This window comes from Gigantopelta aegis, chromosome 9, assembly GCF_016097555.1.
Source record: "Gigantopelta aegis isolate Gae_Host chromosome 9, Gae_host_genome, whole genome shotgun sequence".
Classification (NCBI taxonomy): domain Eukaryota; kingdom Metazoa; phylum Mollusca; class Gastropoda; order Neomphalida; family Peltospiridae; genus Gigantopelta; species Gigantopelta aegis.
Genome location: NC_054707.1, coordinates 63,774,230 through 63,780,128, shown reverse-complemented (window position 1 = coordinate 63,780,128; position 5,899 = coordinate 63,774,230).

The following is a 5,899-nucleotide window of genomic DNA, read 5'->3' as shown; positions in this document are numbered from 1 at the left end:
GTGTAACTCTTTAACAACCACCCCTTCCTTCCTCCCTAAATTACGTTTTGTCACGCATCCCATGATTCCCCTCTACATTTATTTATTTATACAGTCGGCCACCTGTAGCCCATGAAGTGGCGACAGCGGGTTTCCTCTCTCATTATCTGTGTGGTCCGTAACCGTATGTTTGACGCCATATACCCGTAAATAAAATGTGTTGAGTGCGTCGTTAAATAAAACACTTCTTTCTTTATCCATAAAACTTCCTATTTGTGTCACAAAGAGTAGACAAGGTAACCTATCAATGTAATACGTGCATGCGACCGGCTGGGTCAGAGTTCAAGGTGCACCATACCTTTAATACAGAAGTTAACAAATCAAGTCCTGTGTGAGATGATAAATGTGAGTGTGTTGGTTGTAAATAAAATTAGTTTCATCTGCGCAAACTATGTATACAATTTTATTTCATCTAGTACCACTGTGTCAAGTTACCATGTGCTTGAAACATGTCTGGGATACCTGTAAGAAAAAAAAAGTACCCGAATTTTGTGCGGAATACTGTAGGGTAGTCGTATTTCTGATTTACTTTAAGGGTGAGGAGTGGTAGTATTTATATCCGTGGTGTATTATGTCGATTAATACGCTGCAGGTATGAGTTTTAGCCACCATGTGTTACCTATTTACTTTGTAAGGAATAGAGGTCTTAAAAACAACGTTATATTATAGAATATTTCCATTTCATATTTTCTTTAAAATATGTGTTACACAGATTTTGCCTATTTTGTTGTATGGGTCTGAACTATGGTGTTTTCAACAGTTTGAATGTAAATTAAGAATACTATTATACAATACATGGCTTGTAAACGTTTCTTAAATGCAAGTAAATATGCTCCTAATACCATGGTATTAGGGGAATGTGGAAGATATTTGATATATCGCAATTCTTTAATTAGATGTATACAGTAATAATTAAATTTTGCGTCTATACACTTTACGGCAATCTGATTGGTCCAGATGTGCTTTTTTAAATTTCGTTCATATCTCGATGAACCCCCAAAAATTAAGCCACGCCTACTACCCCCCTCCCCCGACTCGCACTACTTTAGTGCAACAAGCCGGATTATTTTGGCAATCATATTTAGATAGATATTTTGAAGAAAACACACGTGAAAGCTACAAAAAATGTATACGATAAATTAATGGAAAATGCTATAGCAGAGTAGACATATGGATCTATACGCATTGATTAAAAAAAAACACAACAAAAAAAATACCTCTTCGCTAATCATGATATGAGACTCTGTCATTGGCCAAAGAAATCATGTAGGATCACGTCTGTGACTTACTTGTAAGCTCCCCAAATATGGTAAAGATCTAAAGGATCCATGCAACTACCGGCCTATATCCCTGACATCCAATCTGTGTAAAGCTGTGGTCACATAGCCGTTAGTGGACGAAGTGATCCGTAGGATAGATTACCGTGGGTCAAACGTGGTGTAAGTACATTAAACTACGTTGAAATACGTTAAGGTATGGCAGGTTTTGATTGACGAGCCACCGAAGGGTACGGATAAATACGTTAAAGTAAGGTACACCACGTTAAAGTAAGATAAACTACGCTAGTTAGAGTCCGGCTCGCCCACGGACAAGTACGGAGTGGTACGTAAGGCAACGCTCGAGTACGATAGACTACGGTAGCATGTACGCTATACTACACTAAAGAAGGTCCAACTACGTTATGTTTAGCAACTACCCACGGAGTCTAAAATCCTGCACGCGGCGTGGAACGGCCATTGTGCGCTTGTTTTTCAAACAGAGCAGGATATCTCATATTTTTCTGTTAAATTTGTCTACATTTGTGGCTGAAACATGCCTGGACCAAGGAAGTCGCTCAAGAAGTCCAAGAAGAATGCTGATGCTGGTGCTCAACGTGAAGAAGCTGATGCCTCACTGCTGACCCCAAATGAGGTGGTACTAGGAACTCTGCAGTTGTCAACACCCCCTCCCTCTCCGGTTTTGACATTGTCCTCGACCAGGACCCTGTGCAGGAGAAGGTGACCAAGGCCAAAACCCCCCGGCGTGTAGGTCTGAAGCTGTCTGAACACAAGGAGGTGGTTGTCTTTGAGTTTGTGGAAGCTCACCCGCAGCTGTACAACAAGAACAACCCTGGCTTTATGTTGGTGTCTGAATAACCTCAGCTTCCAAGACATCGAGAAGAGCCTGGCAAACGGAGGAGACAATCCCTGATATGGTGTTGTGTGCAACACGAAAACTGTACATCAGGGACCGGTAGCAATCTCCAGTTGCCAGGAACCTCAACGTCAAAGCGAGCTTAAGTCCAGGAGACACAGGTTGGCGCCAGTTGCTCGGGGTCGGGTTGAGATGGTGTTCAACCCTGGTGAGAATGTAATGGAAGCACGCCATGTCCATCCGCAGGAAGTGGTTGAAGGCCTCAGGATTCTCTATGTTCAGCTCTTGTAGGAGTGCATCGTACTGGCCATGGATGGGTCTTCTCAGCAACCAGTCTCTGGTCCACCACCTTCTCTGGCGCCTCTCTTGTCGGTCTTCCTCCAACTGTCTGAGGTCGCGGGCATGACCCAAAAGCTCAGCATTCTGCATGGCAAAGAGGTTCACAAGCTGTCTTCTGTCACCCATGTTGACTTCTAGGAAATTCTAGGCTTGACTGACCAGGAAGTGGTGGACCATCATATTTATACCCCCTCTCTGGGCCGTATGTCGGCCCTAGCAATCTGTATTTTACTGTACTTATCTTTACTTCAACGTAGTTATCTGTAATTGAATGTACTGTAAGTTAATAATACCGTAACAATAGCGTACTGTTACGTACTTTAACGTACTGTTAAGTACCGTAACGTAGCTATTAACGAAGTTGAACGTACTGTAACTTAGTCTACCGTTTTGGGGACCCGTACTGACACCCGCAGTACAGCGTACTTTTACGTAGCATGACGTAGCACAGACCGTAATTGAAGTACTTACCTCTTCTCGGCCGTGAAACTGGTAAGATATTGGTTTTGTGCGGATCAAAGTACGCTAGAGTACGCTAGAGTACGGTTGAGTACGTTAAGAGGTACGTTATACTACGTTATACTACGTTATACTTCGCCACAGTACGTTAGCCTCACGGATGCAAATTCAGCCTCTAACGTACCGCTCTTTTGAACATGTCCAAAAATTAAATCGGAAATCACGGCTCACCCAAGTTAATACCAAGTTAGCATCAAGGACAAATGCGATATGGTACGGATGCCGGTACGTTCAACCACATTCAACTAAGGTCAACTACTTTCAACTACGTTAGCCTCCACTACGTTCAACTACGTCCACTAACGGCTATGTGACCACGGCTTAAAACTCTTGAATCAATGGTTAATACTAGACTGGTACACTACTTAGATAATAAGAACATATTAACAACGGTTCAGAGTGGTTTCAGAAAACACCACTGCACCACCGATCAGTTAGTGAGACTACAGACGCATATTAATCAAGCTTTCCATAAAGGAAAGAGAGTCGGTGGTGTATTTATAGATATAGAAAAGGCGTATGATATGGTTTGGTGTAGAGGCCTACTGGTTAAAATAGCTAAAGAAGGTATAAATGGCGAAATGTTTTATTTTATCGAGAATTTTATCTATAAAAGAACATTTCAAGTTAATGTAAATGGTTTCTTATCCAATAGTTCTAACCTAGATAACGGAATACCCCAGGGTTCGGTTATAGCCCCAACACTCTTTGGACTATTTATAAATGATTTAATTGGGTATTTACAGAAAAACGACCAAAATAAACCCAAAAGGGAAAACTAAATCAATATTGGTTTATTTGCTGACGATACTGCTTTCTGGAGGGCAGATAGATCTTTGGAAAGGCTAAATACTGCTCTTCAAGAAGATGTTAATAACCTTCAAAAGTGGGCTGATAAATGGGGTGTAAAAATGTCTGTATCGAAAACTGTGTGTATTTTATTTAAAAATGTAATACAAAAATCTAAGGAAGTATTAAAATTGGTTTTGTATAACAAAATAATCCCTCAAGTTTATAAAGTTAAATTTTTAGGGGTTATTTTTGATTATAATTTGAATTTTAAGTCGCACATTGAAGAAGTAATAAATAAATGTAAACCTGGTATAAATTTATTAAGAGCCCTTGCTGGTGCTGACTGGGGGTCGGACCGTAAAACAAGGCTTATGGTTTTTAATGCCTATATCTTATCTAGATTGGAATATGGAGCACAGGCGTTTTGCTGTGCGCCTCCTAAGATATTACATAAACTTGACCTGATTCAAAATCAAGCCTTAAGGATTATTGCTCGTGTTCATCGATCTACCCCCATTGATAGTTTGCATTCTGAGTTGGGCATACCCCCTCTAACGATCAGAAGGAAAATATTGAGTTTAAAATACTGGCTTAAAAAACAAAGTTTCACACCAAATAACCCAGTAAATTTTCTTAAACCCGTAGTTCACCCGCATATAGGTTTATATAGTAAAAATACTGAAAGGATAGGAGACTCGTTTGCCACTTATGTGGAGAAAGTTAGCATACTTGGAGAAATTAACGATAAACTAGTAATTAAAATTCCTAACACATCCCCCTATCCTTGGGAACAGGCTCCAGTAAACATTGCATTTGAAATTAAAAAAGAGGTAGATAAAACAGAGTTTCCCCTCTTTAAAAAAGTATTATTTCAAGCCATAGCCAATGATGTCTATAATGACTATGTTCACGTTTACACAGACGGATCAAAAGATCCGCTTACAGGTAAAGTGGGTCTTGCATTTATTGTAGACAGAGGGTTGTCTATTTTCAAAACAAATTTTTCTGGGGAAAATTCCCGATAAATCATCTGTATTTACCGCTGAATTGGTAGCAATCAGCCAAGCTTTATGTTGGTTAAAAACAACTCGGACAGTCTGAGTTCATTGCAATCATTAGAGCTTAGAAAATCTTGCAGGTTCGATGTCACTAATGATATTTTACAAACTTATAAGCAATTGGTTAACATGGGTAAAACCATAGTCCTAGAATGGGTTCCGGCCCATATTGGGATAAGCGGTAATGAAATGGCCGATTGCTATGCTAAAAAAGCTTTAGATTGTAATAAGGTTGCACAACACATGAAATATAGCGTAAATGAATTAATGTCTATGGCAATCCCTAAAATAAAAGCAGACTGGCAAAATGACTGGGATCAAATGAATCGTAAATGGCATTATAAAATTAAACCTAAAGCGGCTAAAACCGGCCCAACAACCGACCGACCCAGAACCACCAGGATTTTAACTAAACTGAGGATTGGTTGGTCTCATAGTCTTGGGGCAGTCAAATATAAACTGGGTGTGTCGAATACTCCTAATTGCGGCACATGTGGAGTTCCGGAGGATACGGAGCATTATCTTATTCATTGTTCCAAGTTTGATCATTTAAGATTTGAAATGACTGTAGAAAACAAAAATAATTTAACTCCAGCTTTACTGCTTAACCCACCCAAAAATAAACAAAAATTAATATTTAATATGGTCTTTAAATTTGTTTTAGAAACGGGTTACATATTTTAATGGTGTGGGGTTTTTTTGTTTTCTTTTGTTTATTTTTGTTTGTTTTTTTCTCCTTCAAGTTTCCAGCTCGGTAGCAGAGAAATGTTTTACGATTTAATTTAGCTCGTGTCAGAATCGTATTTATAATTTGGTTTTAATGCATTTGTTGTTTTTAATTATCCCGGATGGATTTGTGTCCTTACTGGGGTAGCAAATAGGTTTTAAAATGTTTGTATTTTGTGTTCTAAAATATTCCCCTTATTGGCAATATATCTCGGATGGATTTATTTCCTTGTCGGGGTGCCAGAGGGGCTTTTAACATTAACTTGCCCACTTAATTTAGTATACTTTTATAC